The sequence below is a fragment of the Schistocerca nitens genome, chromosome 10 (assembly GCF_023898315.1).
Source record: "Schistocerca nitens isolate TAMUIC-IGC-003100 chromosome 10, iqSchNite1.1, whole genome shotgun sequence".
Classification (NCBI taxonomy): domain Eukaryota; kingdom Metazoa; phylum Arthropoda; class Insecta; order Orthoptera; family Acrididae; genus Schistocerca; species Schistocerca nitens.
Window position 1 is genome coordinate 174,825,557 of NC_064623.1, and position 19,765 is coordinate 174,845,321.

General features: G+C 47.4%; 1 pseudogene; it reads left to right on the forward strand.

Annotated features, from left to right (window-relative positions):
* Nucleotides 1-3,189: 3,189 nt before the first annotated feature.
* Nucleotides 3,190-3,307, forward strand: LOC126211015 (5S ribosomal RNA; annotated as a pseudogene).
* The last annotated feature ends 16,458 nt before the right edge of the window (nucleotides 3,308-19,765 follow it).

A 19,765-nucleotide genomic window follows, 5' to 3' on the forward strand; every position in this document is an offset into this window, starting at 1 on the left:
TTTATTGTTTCACCAGTACTAGTCCGGTTTTTTTCTAGCCACACCTCGTATTTGGGCGTTTAGCGATTTCGATTGCCTCCCTGTAGAGCCTTTCGTAATATCCGCTTGTGGCCGCTAGTACTTGCGTCTCCTCGAAACGAATGTTGTGGTTCCCTGGCTGGAAAGCATGCTCCGCAACAGCTGGTCGTTCCGTTTCTCCTCTTCTACAATTTCCCTTGTGCTCTTCCAAACGGTATATGGATGCCGGTGTTGAAGAAGATGTATACCACCCGTCCACCACTGGGTGATGGCAGCGGCAATCGACGGCGACGGACAGCGGCCAATTGCACTGACGTTTTCAAAACACGTGACGTCACGCCGCGGCGTGGGAGAGCGCGCGGACACGGAATTTAGCGGCAGTCAGTAGCGAGCCAGTGTGTGTGTTGGACCTTCCATCGAGCTACGGAGCCCCTTGAAGATGTCTCCCGCAGTCGGAGACGAAACGTTGGGAGTCGACACAGCATTCATCAACCAACCACGGCATAACAGCCCGGATAGTTATAATGGACATGATATTTCCGGCCGTGAAAGTCTACATTTTAGTATATTTGTCTGTCTGTCTGTGTGTGTGTGTGTGTGTGTGTGTGTGTGTGTGTGTGTGTGTGTGTTGAACCGGGGCCATAGAAACGACAGAGAAGGTTCGTCCCGCCGTAGCCCTCAGTGGTTCACAATTCCACAACAGGCCACAGCAGTCCACCCACCCCACCGTCGACCCACACCGAACCCAGGATTACTGTGCAAAAAATGGCTCTGAGCACTATGGGACATAACTTCTGAGGTCATCAGTCCCCTAGAACTTAGAACTACTTAAACCTAACTAACCTAAGGACATCACACACATTCATGCCCGAGGCAGGATTCGAACCTGCAACCGTAGCGGTCACGCGGTTCCAGACTGTAGCGCCTAGAACCGCTCGGCCACTCCGGCCGGCGGATTAATGTGCAGCTCGGCCCCCAGTGGACCCTCTCGGGACGTCCCATACCAGACGGGTATAGCCCCAAATGTTTCCATGGTAGAGTAATTATGGTGTACACGTATGTGGAGACAGTGTTTGCGCAGTAATCGCCGACATATTGTAACTGAGGCGGAATAAGGGGAACCAGTCGGCATTCGGCGAGGCAGATGGAAAACCGCCTTAAAAACCATCCACAGGTCGGCCGGCACACCGGACCCCGACACGAATCCGTTCGGGAAGCAACGCGTAAGACGGCGCGGCTAGACGGGCGGGCTACATTTACATGACTAATGTGCAGTTCAATGCCTGGCAGGTGGTTCATCGAACCTCTTTCACGCTACTACCGTTTCAGTCTCTAACAGAGAGCTCGAAAAACGAACAAGTGTTTCCGTGCAAATTCTCATTTCTCTTATTTCATTACAATGATCATCTCTCCCTGCGTTGGTGGATGTCAACAAAAATATACTACTCGCCATTAAAATTGCTACACCACGAAGATGGCTTGCTACAGACGCGAAATTTAACCGACACGAAGAAGATGCTGTGATATGCAAATGATTAGCTTTTCAGAGCTTTCACACAATATTGGAGCCGGTGGCGACACCTACAACGTGCTGACATGAGGAAAGTTTCCAACCGATTTCTCATACACAAACAGCAGGTGACCGGCGTTGCCTGGTGAAACGTGTTTGTGATGGCTCGTATAAGGAGGAGAAATGCGTACCACCACGTTTCCGACTTTGATAAAGGTCAGATTGTAGCCTATGGCGATTGCGGTTCATCGTATCGTGACATTGCTGCTCGCGTTGGTCGAGATCCAATGACTGTTAGCAGAATATGGAATCGGTGGGTTCAGGAGGGTAATACGGAACGCTGTGCTGGATGCCAACGGCCTCGTATCACTAGCAGTCGAGATGACAGGCATGTTATCCGCATGGCTATGACAGATCGTGCAGCCACGTCTCGATCCCTGAGTCAACAGATGGGGACGTTTGCAAGACAACAACCATCTGCACGAACAATTCGACAACGTTTGCAGCAGCATGGACTATCAGATCGGTCACCGTGGCTGCGGTTGCCCTTGACGCTGCATCACATACAGGAGAGCCTGCGACGAACCTGGGTGCACGAATGGCAAAACGTCATTTTTTCGGATGAATCCAGGCTCTGTTTACAGCATCATGATGATCACATCCGTGTTTGGCGACATCGCGGTGAACGCACATTGGAAGCGTGTATTCGTCATCGCCATACTGGCGTATCACGCGGCGTGATGGTATGGGGTGCCATTAGTTACACGTCTCGGTCACCTCTTGTTCGCATAGGCGGCAGCTTGGATGTTACATTTCAGATCTGTTACCCGTGGCTCTACCCTTCATTCGATCCCTGCGAAACCCTACATTTCAGCAAGATAATGCAGGACCTTTCTGGACACAGAAAATGTTCGACTGCTGCGCTGGCCAGCACGTTCTCCAGATCTCTCACCAATTGAAAACGTCTGGTCAATGGTGACCGAGCAACTGGCTCGTCACAATACGCCAGTCACTACTCTTGATGAACTGTAGTATCGTGATGAAGCTGCATGGGCAGCTGTACCTGTACACGCCATCCAAGCTCTGTTTGACTCAAAGCCCAGGCGTATCGAGGCCGTTATTACAGCCCGAGGCGGTTGTTCTGTGTACTGATTTGGCTCTGAGCACTATGGGACTTAACATCTGAGGTCATCAGTCCCCTAAGAACTACTTAAACCTAACTAACCTAAGGACATCACACACATCCATACCCGAGGCAGGATTCGAACCTGCGATCGTAGCGGTCGCGCGGTTCCAGACTGTAGCGCCTAGAACCGCTAGGCCACTCCGGCCGGCGATTCTGATTTCTCTGGATCTATGCACTCAAACTGCGTGAAAATGTAATCACATATCAGTTGTAGTATATTATATTTGTCCAATGAATACCCGTTTATCATCTGCATTTGTTCTTGGTGTAGCATTTTTAATGGTCAGTAGTGTATTTTCCATTTGGAGGAGACCGTTGTAGATTGAAATTTCGTGAGAATATCTCACCACGTCATAAAAAGCGTTTATAAAAGTTTGCAGTACGTCACCTCTTGCAGTTCGCAAATATTGAAGAAAAGACATTTTTTAACGTTTAACGCCAAAGCTGCTATTTAATCCTGGCTTACTACTTCTGAAGCAACGACCTTGCCGCAGTGGATACACCGGTTCCCGTGAGATCACCGAAGTTAAGCGCTGTCGGGCGTGGTCGGCACTTGGATGGGTGACCATCCAGGCCGCCATGCGCTGTTGCCATTTTTCGGGGTGCAATCAGCCTCGTGATGCCAATTGAGGAGCTACTCGAACGAATGGTAGCGGCTTCGGTCAAGAATGCCATCATAACGACCGGGAGAGCGGTGTGCTGACCCCACGCCCCTCCTATCCGCATCCTCCACTGAGGGTGACACGGCGGTCGGACGGTCCCGGTAGGCCACTCCTGGCCTGAAGACGGCGAGCTTTTACTACTTCTGAGCTTTGCCCGTATTCTCAAGCCACCTATTAAAGAGCACAAAATTTGCACTGGTTACAGTGTGTGGGTGTGCCGAATATGGATAATAAAGGTATCACTGATAATGTGAAAGTACCTCTGTATTTTGTGTGTAAGATGTATTTGGTGAGCACAGTTCTGTTTCTGTCATAACACTCAAATGTACCTCAGATCTGTGTTCAAGGATGTCACGCCTGTAGTTATACTTTACTATATCGACGGAAAACGCGAAACTGTGCACTTTGGCGGCCGATGGAAGAAAGTGTGAAGCGCAGTTTCACCGCTCAGATAGCAAGGATAGTAAACAGAAGACATGTCCATACCAGGGCGTAGAATCTTTGCTATTTTTATTCTGGGTACTCAGTTGAGCACTATAGTGCGTTTAAAACAAATTGCAACTTTTGACAGTTCAGCACAGAGCGAGTGGAGCAAAGCGTAGCTGTCAGCGTGTGTGACTCGCGTCAGCACATGACCACACAAAAAAACGTGGGGAGGTTGCCTGGCTCCGTGGACAGGAAGCTGGCAGATCTGCGATCTTTCTAAATGATTTTGAAGAAACTGTTAGGTAATAAACTACCATTCCCACACATCCTATAGTTTAAGTCGTCAGCTTCATGACGAACCACCTATCGTTTCGTTAATGCTCATAGTTATTGTGATATTTCGGTAGTGGTCTAGGGGTAGCGTCTTTGATTCATAATCGAAACGTCTTTGGTCCCGGGTTCGATCCCCGCCACTGCCGAAATTTTGATAAAATAATCAGCATTGGCGGCCGAAGACTTCCGGAATAAGAAGTCAGCCTCATTCTGCCAACGGGCTTGTCAAAGAGGGCGGAGGAGCGGATAGAGGTTCAGGGCACTCTCTTGTCCTAGGGGTGGGAAATTGCCCCTAAAGGCGGAAGAATCAGCAATGATCAACGACATGAGGATGCAGAAGGCAATGGAAACCACTGCATTAAAGACACGTAACGTGTATCCACAGGACATGTGGCCTATATTTGAAGAAGTGTCATGATGATCTCTCCATTGGCAAACGATTCCGGAATAGTCCCCCATTCGGATCTCCGGGAGGGGACTGCCAAGTGGGAGGTTACCATGAGAAAAAGATTGAATAATCAACGAAAGGATAACGTTCTACGAGTCGGGGCGTGGAATGTCAGAAGCTTGAACGTGGTAGGGAAACTAGAAAATCTGAAAAGGGAAATGCAAAGGCTCAATCTAGATATAGTAGGGGTCAGTGAAGTGAAGTGGAAGGAAGACAAGGATTTCTGGTCAGATGAGTATCGGGTAATATCAACAGCAGCAGAAAATGGTATAACAGGTGTAGGATTCGTTATGAATAGGAAGGTAGGGCAGAGGGTGTGTTACTGTGAACAGTTCAGTGACCGGGTTGTTCTAATCAGAATCGACAGCAGACCAACACCGACAACGATAGTTCAGGTATACATGCCGACGTCGCAAGCTGAAGATGAACAAATAGAGAAAGTGTTTGAGGATATTGAAAGGGTAATGCAGTATGTAAAGGGGGACGAAAATCTAATAGTCATGGGCGACTGGAATGCAGTTGTAGGGGAAGGAGTAGAAGAAAACGTTATAGGAGAATATGGGTTTGGGACGAGGAATGAAAGAGCAGAAAGACTAATTGAGTTCTGTAACAAGTTTCAGCTAGTAATAGCGAATACCCTGTTCAAGAATCACAAGAGGAGGAGGTATACTTGGAAAAGGCCGGGAGATACGGGAAGATTTCAATTAGATTGCATCATGGTCAGACAGAGATTCCGAAATCAGATACTGTATTGTAAGGCGTACCCAGGAGCAGATATAGACTCAGATCACAATATAGTAGTGATGAAGAGTAGGCTGAAGTTCAAGACATTAGTCAGGAAGAATCAATACGCAAAGAAGTGGGATACGTAAGTACTAGGGAATGACGAGATAGTTTGAAGTTCTCTAACGCTATAGATACAGCAATAAGGAATAGCGCAGTAGGCAGTACAGTTGAAGAGGAATGGACATCTCTAAAAACGGCCATCACAGAAGTTGGGAAGGAAAACATAGGTACAAAGAAGGTAGCTGCGAAGAAACCATGGGTAACAAAAGAAATACTTCAGTTGATTGATGAAAGGAGGAAGTACAAACATGTTCCGGGAAAATCAGGAATACAGAAATACAAGTCGCTGAGGAACGAAATAAATTGGAAGTGCAGGGAAGCTAAGACGAAATGGCTGCAGGAAAAATGTGAAGACATCGAAAAAGATATGATTGTCGGAAGGACAGACTCAGCATACAGGAAAGTCAAAACAACCTTTGGTGACATTCAAAGAGTGCAACGGGAATTCCACTGTTAAATACAGAGGAGAGAGCAGATAGGTGGAAAGAATACAATGAAATCCTCTATGAGGGTGAAGATTTGTCTGATGTGATAGAAGAAGAAACAGGAGTCGATTTAGAAGAGATAGGGGATCCAGTATTAGAATCGGAATTTAAAAGAGCTTTGGAGGACTTACGGTCAAATAAGGCAGAAGGGATAGATAACATTCCATCAGAATTTCTAAAATCATTGGGGGAAGTGGCAACAAAAGGAATATTCACATTGGTGTGTAGAATATATGAGTCTGGCGACATACCATCTGACTTTCGGAAAAGCATCATCCACACAATTCCGAAGACGGCTAGAGCTGACAAGTGCGAGAATTATCGCACAATCAGCTTAACAGCTCATGCATCGAAGCTGCTTACAAGAATAATATACAGAAGAATGGAAAAGAAAATTGAGAATGTGCTAGGTGACGATCGGTTTGGCTTTAGGAAAAGTAAAGGGACGAGAGAGGCAATTCTGACGTTACGGCTAATAATGGAAGCAACGCTAAAGAAAAATCAAGACACTTTCATAGGATTTGTCGACCTGGAAAAAGCGTTGGACAATATAAAATGGTGCAAGCCGAGATTCTGAAAAAAGTAGGGGTAAGCTATAGGGAGAGACGGGTCATATACAATATGTACAACAACCAAGAGGGAATAATAAGAGTGGACGATCAAGAACGAAGTGCTCGTATTAAGAAGGGTGTAAGACAAGGCTGTAGCCTTTCGCCCCTACTCTTCAATCTGTACATCGAGGAAGCAATGATGGAAATAAAAGAAAGGTTCAGGAGTGGAATTAAAATACAAGGTGAAAGGATATCAATGGTACGATACGCTGATCACATTGCCATCCTGAGTGAAAGTGAAGAAGAATTAAATGATCTGCTGAACGGAATTAACAGTCTAATGAGTACACAGTATGGTCGGAGAGTAAATCGGAGAAAGACGAAGGTAATGAGAAGTAGTAGAAACGAGAACAGCGAGAAAATTAACATCAGGATTGATGGTCTCGAAGTCAATGAAGTTAAGGAATTCTGCTACCTAGGCAGTAAAATAACCAATGACGGAAGGAGCAAGGAGGACATCAAAAGCAGACTCGCTATGGCAAAAGAGGCATTTCTGGCCAAGAGAAGTCTATTAATATCAAATACCGGCCTTAATTCGAGGAAGAAATTTCTGAGGATGTACGTCTGTAGCATTGTATGGTAGTGAAACATGGACTGTGGGAAAACCGGAACAGAAGAGAATCGAAGCATTTGAGATGTGGTGCTATAGACGAATGTTGAAAATTAGGTGGACTGATAAGGTAAGGAATGAGGAGGTTCTACGCAGAATCGGAGAGGAAAGGAATATGTGGAAAACACTGATAAGGAGAAGGGACAGGATGATAGGACATCTGCTGGCGGGCAGCTTCAAAACCAGTCAGTAGACTGATGACCAAAAAAAAAAAAAAAAAAAAAAAAAAAAAAAAAAAAAAAAAAAAAAAAGGAAAATTGCTGTCACGAAATAAGCATCAAACGAAAAAACTACAAAGAACGAAACTCGTTTAGCTTGAAGGGGGAAACCAGATGGCGCTATTGTTGGCTCCTCTAGATGGCGCTGCCATAGGTCAAACGGATATCAACTGCGTTTTTTTTAAATAGGAACCCCCATTTTTTATATTCGTGTAGTACGTAAAGAAATAGGAATGTTTTAGTTGGACCTTTCTTTCGCTTTGTGATAGATGGCGCTGTAATAGTCACAAACGTATAAGTACGTGGTGTCACGTAACATTCCGCGAGAGCGGTCGGTATTTGCTTCATGATATATTACTCGTGTTAAAATGGACCGTTTACGAATTGCGGAAAAGGTATCGTGTTGATGTATGGCTATTGTGATCAAACTGCCCAACAGGCCTGTGCTGTGTATGCTGCTCGGTATCCTGGACGACATCATCCAAGTGTCCGGACCGTTCGCCGGATAGTTACGTTATTTAAGGAAACAGGAAGCGTTCAGCCACATGTGAAACGTCAACCACGACCTGCAACAAATGATGATGCCCAAATAGGTGTTTTAGCTGCTGTCGCGGCTAATCCGCACATCAGTAGCAGACAAATTGCGCGAGAATCGGGAATCTCAAAAACGTAGGTGTTGAGAATGTTACATAAACATCGATTGCACCCATACTATATTTCTATGCACCAGGAATTGCATGGCAACGACTTTGAACATCGTGTACATTTCTGCCACTGGGCACAAGAGAAACTACGGGACGATGACAGGTTATTTGCACGCGTTCTATTTAGCGACGAAGCGTCATTCACCAACAACGATAACGTAAACCGGCATAATATGCACTATTCGGCAACGGAAAATCCACGATGGCTGCGACAAGTGGAACATCAGCGACCTTGGCGGGTTAATGTATGGTGCGGCATTTTGGGAGGAAGGATACTTGGCCCCCATTTTATCGATGGCAATCTAAATGCTGATTTCCTACGTAATGTACTACCGATATTACTACAAGATGTTTCACTGCATGACAGAATGCTGATGAACTTCCAACATGATGGATGTCCAGCACATAGCTCGCGTGCTGTTAAAGTGGTATTGAATAGCATATTCGTTGAAGCACCATACGAGGTGCGGCTAGAAAAAAACCGGACTAATGCTGGAAAAACATTTATTTACAATTATTTACAATTTCATGTTATCTCCTTCAATGTACTCTCCTCCGCGGTCTCTACACCGCTCCATACGAATTTTCCACTGCTTATAGCAATGCTGCAGATTATTTTCGGTAAGTACATACATTACTTCCGTCGCTTTTTCTTTTACTGCTTCAACACTCTCAATTCTAGTTCCTTTCAAAGCTGACTTGACTTTAGGGAAAAGAAAAAAGTCACAGGGGGCCAAATCAGGTGAGTAGGGTGGATGATCTAAGATGGGAATGTTGTGTTTTGCCAAAAACGTCTTCACTGACAACGCACTGTGAGCTGGGGCATTGTCTTGGTGAAGGATCCATGACTTTTTTCTCCACAAATCGTTCCGTTTTCTCCGTACTCGCTCACGTAGGGTAGCCAGGACGCTAATGTAGTAATGCTGATTCACTGTTTGTCCCTCTGGTACCGATTTTTTCAATGTTTGCATCAGTTTTTGCTGACAATGGTCTGCCAGTGCGAGTGTCATCACTGGTGTCTTCGCGGCCATCTTTAAATCGTTTAAACCACTCAAACGTGTTCGCGATAAACAATCATCGCCGTACATTACAAACGTTTCACTTGCAGATTTTCCTAGTTTGAAACAAAATTTGATGTTAACACGCTGTTCTTTCTGTACACTCAACATTTTCCGACGCACAGACAAAACTTCAACTACTTAAAACAGATGCCACGGGCAGACTGAGTGCAGGAGGCAGATGAAACTCGAGCAGTAGGCGGAGCGAGAGTCACGTGACAGGCCACGCGACTTTCAGCCTTATTGCATTCGTTTTATTGTTTCACCAGTACTAGTCCGGTTTTTTTCTAGCCACACCTCGTATCATGGCCCGCACGTTCACCGTATCTGACGTCCCCGCATTTCTTTCTGTGGTGAAAGTTGAAGGATATTTGCTATCGTAATCCACCGACAACGCCTAACTACATGCGTCAGCGCATTGTCAATACATGTGCGAACATTACGGTAGGCGAACTACTCGCTGCTGAGAGGAATGTCGCTGCACGTATTGCAAAATGCATTGAGGTTGACGGACATCATTTTGAGCATTTGTCCACTCGAGCAGTGACGTGTTTGACTGCGACCACCGCCGATCACCTCCAGTGAGAGTGTCCGCACGTTCCAACATCGCAGGAGTGACAGCTGTGTGTGCGGCCGGCCAGCCGGCCCGCACCCGAGACACCGGCCAGGTTTGCGCGCCCTAGCTGCGATGATGACAGACGTCTCGCCCGACGAGTCGCCGTGCCTTTGTTCACTGCCAAGCCTCCGTGGAGATTCTGCAAGCGCCTATGAGTATCTGCGATACTCTAGTTTCCCGCCGAAATAAACTCGATGACAAATCTCTGCTTGGAATGGACGGACGCCATTTTGAAGATTACGTATATCGCCGCCATCTAATGCGGTAAAATGCCTGGGCATTTATAATTTGGGGAAAATTCCCGGGATAAATGCAAGGGCCAATGTAAAAAGTTCATAAATTCCCAGGCATTTATGCATTTTAAAAATTAATTGCTAAGTGGTTCTTAGAAAAATTAAGCTGATATTTTGTTTTGGAAAAGTTGTTTTGCAACACTGATTCTTCTGTGGTTGGATAACCGAGTTGAAATATCTGAGAGTTAGTGGAGAGTTATCAGGGGAAATAAACCGGACTCTACACATAACATTTGACATCTTTAATGAGATCAATTCTTGGGATAGTATATAATAAAAAAAGAGAATAACACTCAAGTTTAAAAGTTATTTTTGAAACAAAGTATAGTCTATATATTATGTTGTAACTGCGACCGGGACGGTCGCAGGGTTGAAGTGACGGAAAGCGAGGCGGGACCCGCGGAGCGGCCGGCGTACTACAACACTACGGGAGGGGATGGACGTGACCAACAAACGACAGAACGAACAGCAACAAGTTCGAACCAACAGAGTCACAAGAAAACGTAACAACCACGTCCACTCGTACACAGAACAAGAAAGTAAATACGCTGCCTAAGGCGAGGCGATGTGTCCAGAGACGTACGCAAGATTAGAGTTGCTGGATGAGCTTTTTTTTTCTTCCTTTATTGAATTTCGATTCCCCCGGAAGGGGGCGGGCTGGCAGCAGCTCAGTACGCTGCTCTATAGCCTACAGACTTTTTAAAATCGGAAGAAGAAAAGAAACAAGAAAAACAGGCGATAAACGGTGACTTAAATCGTAAAAATGGCGGAAAATTGTGGAAAGTTAAAACATAAAGTAAGGGGGTAGGCAATGGTAATAAAATACACAGGAATCAGACAAGTAATATAGTAGACACACAATTAAAAAAACATGGCGACAGTCTGCTTTCTGTTCGCAAGAGATAAAAAATCACACCCAGCGACAGTATGATGGCCGTTCGCAACACTTCCCAAAAGACACACAACACTGAACACGCACTGTAAAACACTCACTGTAAAACACTGCACGAAAATGTCGGCACAAAGATGACACACCCAAGCCAAGGGCAGATGGAGGGGAGTGGGGGACCTGGATGAGGGGGAAAAACAAGGAGGGAGGAGAGGAAGAAACGAAAGGGGGGGGGGAACCAAACGAGGGAGAGGACTCATAAGGGGGGAGAGGGGAGGGCAGATGCGAGAGGGAATGGGAAAAGGCAGAGGAGGGAAATGCAAAAGGACTCGGGGGAGCTGGATGAGCGACAGGCAGGCGCTTAAGTATGCTATTGAGGGCGCCACTATTGGCCGCAGGAACCACGTGTCCAACTGCCCTCACTCTAAATGCGGGCCAGGAGGCACTTACCACCACAGCTTATGGCGCAATGGTGCAGAGACCTTTAGGGGTCTTCGATGTCCATGACGCCTGGTGGAGATTCAAATTCCGTGTGCACAGTACCACATCCTCCACACTGAAACTTGCATGTAGGGGCGGAAACACTCCAGACGAGGTGGGTGGCAGTGGGAAGAGGAGCCGGGCTCATCAACGGCTATTGTTGGGGAGGAAGGGACACCTGAGCATGACAGCCGATCCAGAATCCAGGGCGCTTGAGGGAGCCACCGATCCACCCGGAGCAGAGAGGGCCGGCGGCAGGCCCGCGGGGAGACAGCAACCGGGGGCTGGGACGGTGACTTGAGGACCACGTCCGTACCCAAAGGGGGTAGGGACAGAGGCAGCGCCGCGAGTCCCGTGGGGGCTCGCGGGCGGAGCTGATTATGATGGCGGCACGCCAACCCTTTAGACTTCTGCACCGACGTCACACGCCGCCCATGGTCCGCGACGACCCTGGCAGGTGTCCAACCCACCTTGCGCCCGTACTCTTAGGCCCACACAGCTGTACCAGGGGCGTACCACTGCGAGGGCTGGGATTGGGGGCGGGAGGAGGATGGCATCAGCAAATGGAGCAGGGTCCACGGCTACCACCCATGGAGGAGCTCTGCTGGACTGCGTCCATCAATTGGCATAGTGCAATGGGTGTTCAAAAACAGGCCGACGTGGTTGGAGAGGTGTCGACCATCTTAGTCAACTGGTGTTTAAAAGTGTGGACAAGCCTCTCCGCCGCGCCATTGGATGAAGGGTGGAAAGGGGGCTATGGATATGTTTCATACCATTGGCCTGATAGAAGTCGTGGAAGGAGGATGCCATGAATTGCGTTTCATTATCGGAAACCAATGTGTGCGGCAAGCCCTCAATAACAAGAACCTGGGATAGGGCCGTTAGTGTAGCCTCCGTGGTGGTGGATGGGTATTTGGAGTAGGCACCAACGATGAGTAACCACATGGACCCCAAAAATGGGCTTGCAAAATCGATATGGATGTGGTCCCAGGCCCGGCGAGGCACAGGCCAGGGCGCAAACAACTGAGGGGGGGCTTGCCTGGTGATGTGGACAGACAGTGCACCCATGGACCAGGCGCTCAATATCGTCATCGATTCTGGGCCAATACACGTGCCTACGAGCCAAAACTTTCATATGGGGCATACCCCAGTGCCCATGGTGTAACAAACTGAGCACCGGAAGCCGCAAGACCAGAGGGATGATCATCTGACTCCGTGGTCAACAGAAGGACATCATCGACCACGGAGAGCCTGTGGCACTGGTGGCGCCAGGGGCTAAAATCGGACTGCATTCAACGAGTAGCATAGGAGGGCCACCCGTGGACCATGTAGTGGAGATCCCGCCACAAGACAGGGTCCTGGAGGGTAACCGCAGGAATGTGAGCAACAGTGAAAGGCAGTCTGTCCAGTGCATCCCGACGAGCAGAATCAATGTGAAAGCAGAGGACCTCCTGTTGGTCAAAGGCAGGATCGGGGCCTGCTGGGAGAGGTGACAAAGCGACCGCGTTAGCATAGTGGGCAGTGGGCTTATACCAGATGATGTAAGTGTAATAATGTAAAAACAACGCCCAGTGCTGGAGACGTTGAGCCGTCCGCTCTTTAAGGTGAGAGTGGGGTCCAAAAAGTGTAATCAGGGGTTTATGGTACGTCTGGAGGGTGAACTTTACCCCAAAGAGAAAGGTGTGAAATGTTTGGACAGCGAACACGATTGTTGGAGTCTCCTTTTCAATCTTGGAGTAGTTCCATTGTGCTGTCAACGTCCTAGAGGCATAAGCGATGGGCTGTTCGGAGCCATCAGCATCCCAGTGCACGAGGACGGCTCCAATGTAGTGTGCTGACGCATCAGCCGCCACAAACAAGGGGTGGTCTGGAGAGAAAATAGTAAGGCAAGAGGCGGACTTCAGCATCGCCTTTAAATGGAGAAAAGCCTGATCATAGGCAGGAGTCCTGACAAAAGGTACCCCTTTGCGACGCAAGTGGTTGAGCAATGGAGGTAGCCTGGGGCAAGAACTTTAAGTAATAACTAACCTTGCCCAAAAACACCTGAAGTTCAGATAAGTCCTTGGGACTAAGAAGGGCCTCAATGGCCGCTACATTATGACCCCAATGGCGAATGCCATTTTTGCTAAGCCAGTGGCCTAAGTACTCCACTTCTGGTTGAAATAAACAACACTTGTCCAGCCGACAGCGTAAACCAGCAGACTGCAGAGAGTGAAATAAGGCGCTGAGGTTTTGCAAATGTTCCTGGTGGGAATACCCATCGACCAAGACGTCATCTAGGTAATTCACACAGGTGGGCCAGCCGCAGTGGTCTAGCGGTTCTAGGCGCTCAGTCCGGAACCGCGCGACTGCTACGGTCGCAGGTTCGAATCCTGCCTCGGGCATGGATGTGTGTGATGTCCTTAGGTTTAAGTAGTTCTAAGTTCCAGGGGACTGATGACCACAGATGTTAAGTCCCATAGTGCTCAGAGCCCACACAGGTGGGGATGTTCTGTGTAAGCTGCTCCAGGAATCGTTGGAAAATGGCCGGCGCCGAAGAGACACCAAAGGGAAGGCGCTTGAACGTATACAATCCGAAAGGCGTGTTGATAACCATGATGTTCTGAGATTCGTCATCCAAGGGCAACTGATGGTATGCCACAGGCAGGTCGATCTTTGAAAAATCCCCCAGCAAGCTTGGCGAGAAGGTCTTGCTGGCAGGGAATGGGGTAAAACGAGGGACTGAGCATTGACTGTAGTGCCGAAATCCCCACACGGCCTAAGGGACCCATTGGGTTTCCGTATGACCACCAGTGGCGTCGACCAGGCACTGTAAGTTACAGGCTCCAGAACGCCAGCGGCCTGGACCCGATCAAGTTCCTGCTTGACCGCCGGCCGTAAGGCCACCGGAAGGGGCCGGGCCCAGGAAAAGCGAAGGTGTGCATCCGGCCACAGGGTGATGTGCTCCTGATAGCCGAAAGCACATCCGAGATCCGTCCCAACAACGACGCAAAAGCGGAGCACAGATCGTCCAAGTCCTGAAAGGGAACAGCTGTGGAAACGACCTTAACTTCGTCAGAAATTGAAAAGCCAAACAGTTGAAACGCATCCAGGCCAAAAATAGTGGAAGCCGATGGATGGTCGACGACAAAGGGGGTAAGAAGCCGGGAAACACTCTTGTACGTCACCTGGACGACGAACTGCCCACGAAGGGGAATGGAACCGTCTCTGTAAACGACCAAACAGGTACATGTCGCCATATTAGTCAGGGAGATGGTGGCCCCAGAGTCGACCTGAAACTGACGTCCTCAGTGAAAAGGCGGAGTCCGCAGCTCGTGGTCGTGCGGTAGCGTTCTCGCTTCCCGCGCCCGGGTTCCCGGGTTCGATTCCCAGCGGGGTCAGGGATTTTCTCTGCCTCGTGATGACTGGGTGTTGTGTGCTGTCCTTAGGTTAGTTAGGTTTAAGTAGTTCTAAGTTCTAGGGGTGTGAACAACAAAATAAATATGCTGTCTAAGGCGAGGCGATGTGTCCAGAGATGTACGCAAGATTAGACTCGCTGGTTGAGCTTTTTTTTTTCTTCCTTTATTGAATTTTGATTCCCCCGAAGGGGGCGGGCTGGCATCAGCTTAGTACGCTGCTCTACAGCCTACAGACTTCTTAAAAACGTAAGAAGAAAAGAAACAAGAAAAACAGGCGATAAAATGGTGACTTAAATTGTAAAAACGGCAGAAAATTGTGGAAAGTTAAAACATAAAGCAAAGGGGTTGGCAATGTTAATAAAATACACAGGAATCAGACAAGTAATATAGTAGACACACAATTAAAGAAACATAGCGACAGTCTGGTTTCTGTTCACAAGAGATAAAAAAAATCACACCCAGCGACAGTATGATGGCCGTTCGAAACACTTCCCAAAAGACACACAACACATAACACTCACTGTAAAACACTGCACTAAAATTTCGGCACAAAGAGGACACTCCCTAGCCAAGGGCAGATGGGGGGAGGGGGAGGGGACTTGGACAGATGAGGGGGGAAAACAAGGAGGGAGGAGAGGAAAAAACGAAAAGGGGGGGGAACCAAAGGATTCCAAAAGGAATCAAAGGGGGGAACCAAAAGGGGGAGGATTCATAAGGGGGGAGAGGGGCAGGGCAGATGCGAGAAGGAAAAGGCAGAGGAGGGAAATGAAAAGGACTCGGGGTAGAGAAGGGGGGCAGAGAGAGGGTAAGTGGGGAAATAAGAAGATGGAAGGGGGGGAGAGGGAACCTGGGAAAAGGACAGAGGAAAGGAGGGGATCAGAGTTAATAGGAGGGATAAATTGAGGGAGAGAGGGCATCATCCGGGAGGGGGAGTTGATGGAAGCCACCTTGAGATGAAGGGTGTAGAGATGGAGGGTATGGGGGACACAACAGTAAAGACATGGCAGGGGGCGGGGATGGGAGAGAAGAGGAGCAACCAGGGGGTGAGGGGGTTCAAGGCGGCAGGAGGTGTAGAGTATGCGGATATGTTCGAGGAATAGGAGCAGATCGGGGAAAGGAATGAGGTCATAGAGGATCCGCATGGGGGACGGGAGGTGTATACAGAAGGCGAGACAGAGTGCATCACGCACAAGGATCTGGAGGGACTTATAGAATTTGGGGGGGGGGGGGGGCTGGTTGAGCGAGAGGCAGGCGGTTAAGTACTCTATTGGGAGGCGCCGCTATTGGCCGCTGCAACAACGTGTTCCACTGTGGCGCCCTCACACTAAATGCGGGCCAGGACGGGCGCAGCCACAGCTTATGGCGCGATGGTGCAAAGACCTCGAGGGGTCTTCGACGTGTATGACGCCTGGTGGGGATACAATTTCCGCGGCGCGCGGTACCAGGTATCAAGTAGCTCTCAGTCGCTGTACCAAAGAAAAGCACTTTTTCAAATTCTGAGGACACTTGAAACTCTTTTTAATATGCTATTCCATTTTGATGGAATGTGTCTTTTTGTATTCCTTGAAACAATATTTACAATATACTCCTTTCCCTTTTAAATTGAAAAAGTTCTAAACAGATGTCTTTGTCTTCACCATCTTGCAACTGTTCAATAGCTTACTGTCTAATTGTCTATAACACCGTAAATAGCTCAGAGACGAGGTTACGTTGCTTCTTTCTCAACCTCATAGACTTGAATGATAGTCGGGTGGTCGGACTAGTGTTGCGAATTCCGGTTAACTATCTGACAGAATTGCATAAATTACCTGACATTAACAGACACTTACTCAACATTTCATCTATTTCATCTACTACCTATTTGCAATAACAACAGCAGCACTAATAATAGGAATTAGAGTAAAAAGTTTATCCATAATGGTTTTAGTTAAGGATGTGTCACATACTGATTCCAGTTCATTAGTTCGAAGAATCGCATATACTCTAGGAATAGACCAGTATCGGAATCTTACGATTCCAGAGTCTTGGACATTGATTTTTTGTTGTTAAATCTTTTTTATATTAAAGTTCACATTTTATCTTCACAGCATCGCAGTCAAAAATGTCAAATATGTGTGAAATCTTGTGGGACTTAACTGCTGAGGTCATCAGTCCCTAAGCTTACACACTATTTAACCTAAATTATCCTATGGACAAACACACACTTATGCCCGAGAGAGGAATCGAACCTCCGCAGGGACTAGCCGCACAGTCCATGACTGCAGCGCCTAGACCGCTCGGCTAATGCCGCGCGGCCGTCGCAGTCACGTCAAAGTAAATAAAGAAAGAAGCAGAACAGAAAACTATAGTCTGTGTCAAATATCGCCACATCTGACCACAAACTCCCCCTTCTTTCTCAGCTGTTCAGTACATCCAGTAATAATTTAGCTGTCAATAATATTCAGAGATTTGGCGCGGATTGTAAAGTGTGCTATATCACAAAACTATGATCTAAGGACAATGGCTCTGATAGCGCCTTATCACTACATAGCTGTTCAACTCGGTGTGTGTGTGTGTGTGTGTGTGTGTGTGTGTGTGTGTGTACAGTGTGTGTGTGCACACTGTGTGTGTGTGTGTTTGAAAGTGCGCGCATGCGAGAGAAAGAGAGAGTAGAACTGCTAAAATAAAACGGACATTATAAATGATAAGCAGCTGTCAGCAATACGGGGCCCTCCTTGGTACAGCACGTTGGAATGCTAGTTAAAAAACAAAACAGACACCATTCCTTTCGTTGTTAGTAATAAAGGCAAGAGTAGACATTTACCAACCTTTAATGTTGGGAATATCCTCTGGTCCCCTTAATTTAACTGGTAAATCATGAATTCTAGCAGTAAAATCTTTAAAAAGTAGCGGTGGTCTCGCGGTTCTAGGCGCTCAGTCCGGAACCGCGCGACTGCTACGGTCGCAGGTTCGAATCCCGCCTCGGGCATGGATGTGTGTGATGTCCTTAGGTTAGTTAGGTTTAAGTAGTTCTAAGTTCTAGGGGACTGATGACCACAGATGTTAAGTCCCATAGTGCTCAGAGCCATTTTTTTAAAAAAAGTACTTTTTTTATGAATGGCCAGATTTCGGGTATTTAAAACTGCTTTGGGCAAATTCCTGGGCAAACGTCCATTTATAAAAGCCCTGTTCACGGGGCATTGCCCGGCCCACCATCTGTCGGAATTTCATTTTTTTTCAACCGTAATTGGCCGAGAAATAACACATGTGTTGCATTATTTCTTGAGCGCCCCTCGTTTATATCAGGACCACAACTTCCAGTTTCCAATATTATTCCATTATATGTAGTGGGGGCGTTTTATAAGCTATATATTTCTTTGGAAAACACCTTTTTTCATTATTCAGCGTTTTATGTTTTTTATCATGACTCAGCATGTTACTTTTGTATTTTACGTTGCCTCACCTTTCGTTACCTGGCCTATCAGCCAGCGTTCACCCGAACTACAATAAACTACCCGGAAGCGCCAAAGAAACTGGTATAAGCATGCGTATTCAGATACAGAGATATGTAAACACGCAGAATACGGCACAGTGGTCGACAAGGCCTATCTAAGACAACAAGTGTCTGGAGCAGTTGCTAGATCGGTTACTGCTGCTACAACGACAGGTTATCAAGATTTGAGTGAGTTTGAACGTCGTGTTATAGTCGGCACGCGAGCGATGGGACACAGCATCTCCGAGGTAGCGATGAAGTGGAGATTTTCCAGTACGACCATTTCACGAGTGTACCGTGAATATCAGGAAGTGGGTAAAACATCAAATCTGCGACATCGCTGCAGCAGAAAAAAGATCCTCCAATAACGGGACCGACGAATAATGAAGAGAATCGTTCAACGTGACAGAAGTGCAACCCTGCCGGAAATTGTTGCAGATTTCAATGCTGGGCTATCAACAAGTTTCAGCGTGTGAACCATTCAACGAAACATCATCGATATGGGCTTTATGAGCCGAACGCGCACTCTTGTACCCTTGGTGACTGCTCGACACAAAACTTTACGCCTCGACTGGGCCCGTCAGCACCGACATTGGACTGTTGATGACTGGAAACATGTTGCCTGGTCGGACGAGTCTCGTTTCAAATTGTGTCGAGCGGATGGACGTGTACGAATATGGAGACAACCTCACTAATCCGTGGACCCTTCATGATAGCAGGGGACTGCTCAAGCTGGTGGAGGTTCTGTTATAGTGTGGGGGGTGTGCAGCTAGAGTGATATGGGACCCCTGACACGTCTACACAAGACTCTGACAGGTGACACGTACGTAAGCATCCTGTTTGATCACCTGCATCCAGTCATGTCCATTGTGAATTCCGACGGACTTGGGCAATTCCAGGAGGATAATGCGACACCCCACACGTCGAGAATTGCTACAGAGTGGCTCCAGGAACACTCTTCTGAGTTTAAACACCCACTGGCCTCCAGACTCCCCAGACAGGAACATTATTGAGCATATCTGGGATGCCTTGCAACGTGGTGTTCAGAAGGGATCTCCACCTCTTCATACTCTTACGCATTTGTGGACAGCCCTTCAGGATCCATGGTGTCAGTTCCCTCCAGCGCTACTTCAGACAATCGTCGAGTCCCTGCCACGTCGTTTTGCGGCGCTTCTGCGTGCTCGCGGGGGCGCTACACGACATTAGGCAGGTGTACCACTTTCTTTGGTTCTTCAGTGTAGTAGCTTTAGGCGTAGATCGTAGATACTAAGTTAATTGAATATTCCGTCGGTGCATAGCAGAACATGATAATAATATTCTAATCGGAAACACTTCCTAATTTGCAGAACATTAGGAAATGTTATCCTTTTTAATAGTAAGTACTCGTGTAAAGCTGTTGTCACCTTTATTTACAGATATTTTAGCTATTTACCAGATAAACTGCACTTGTTACAGTTTAACTACCTTCCGGCAGGTAAATGGATATTATAGTGCAAATAATG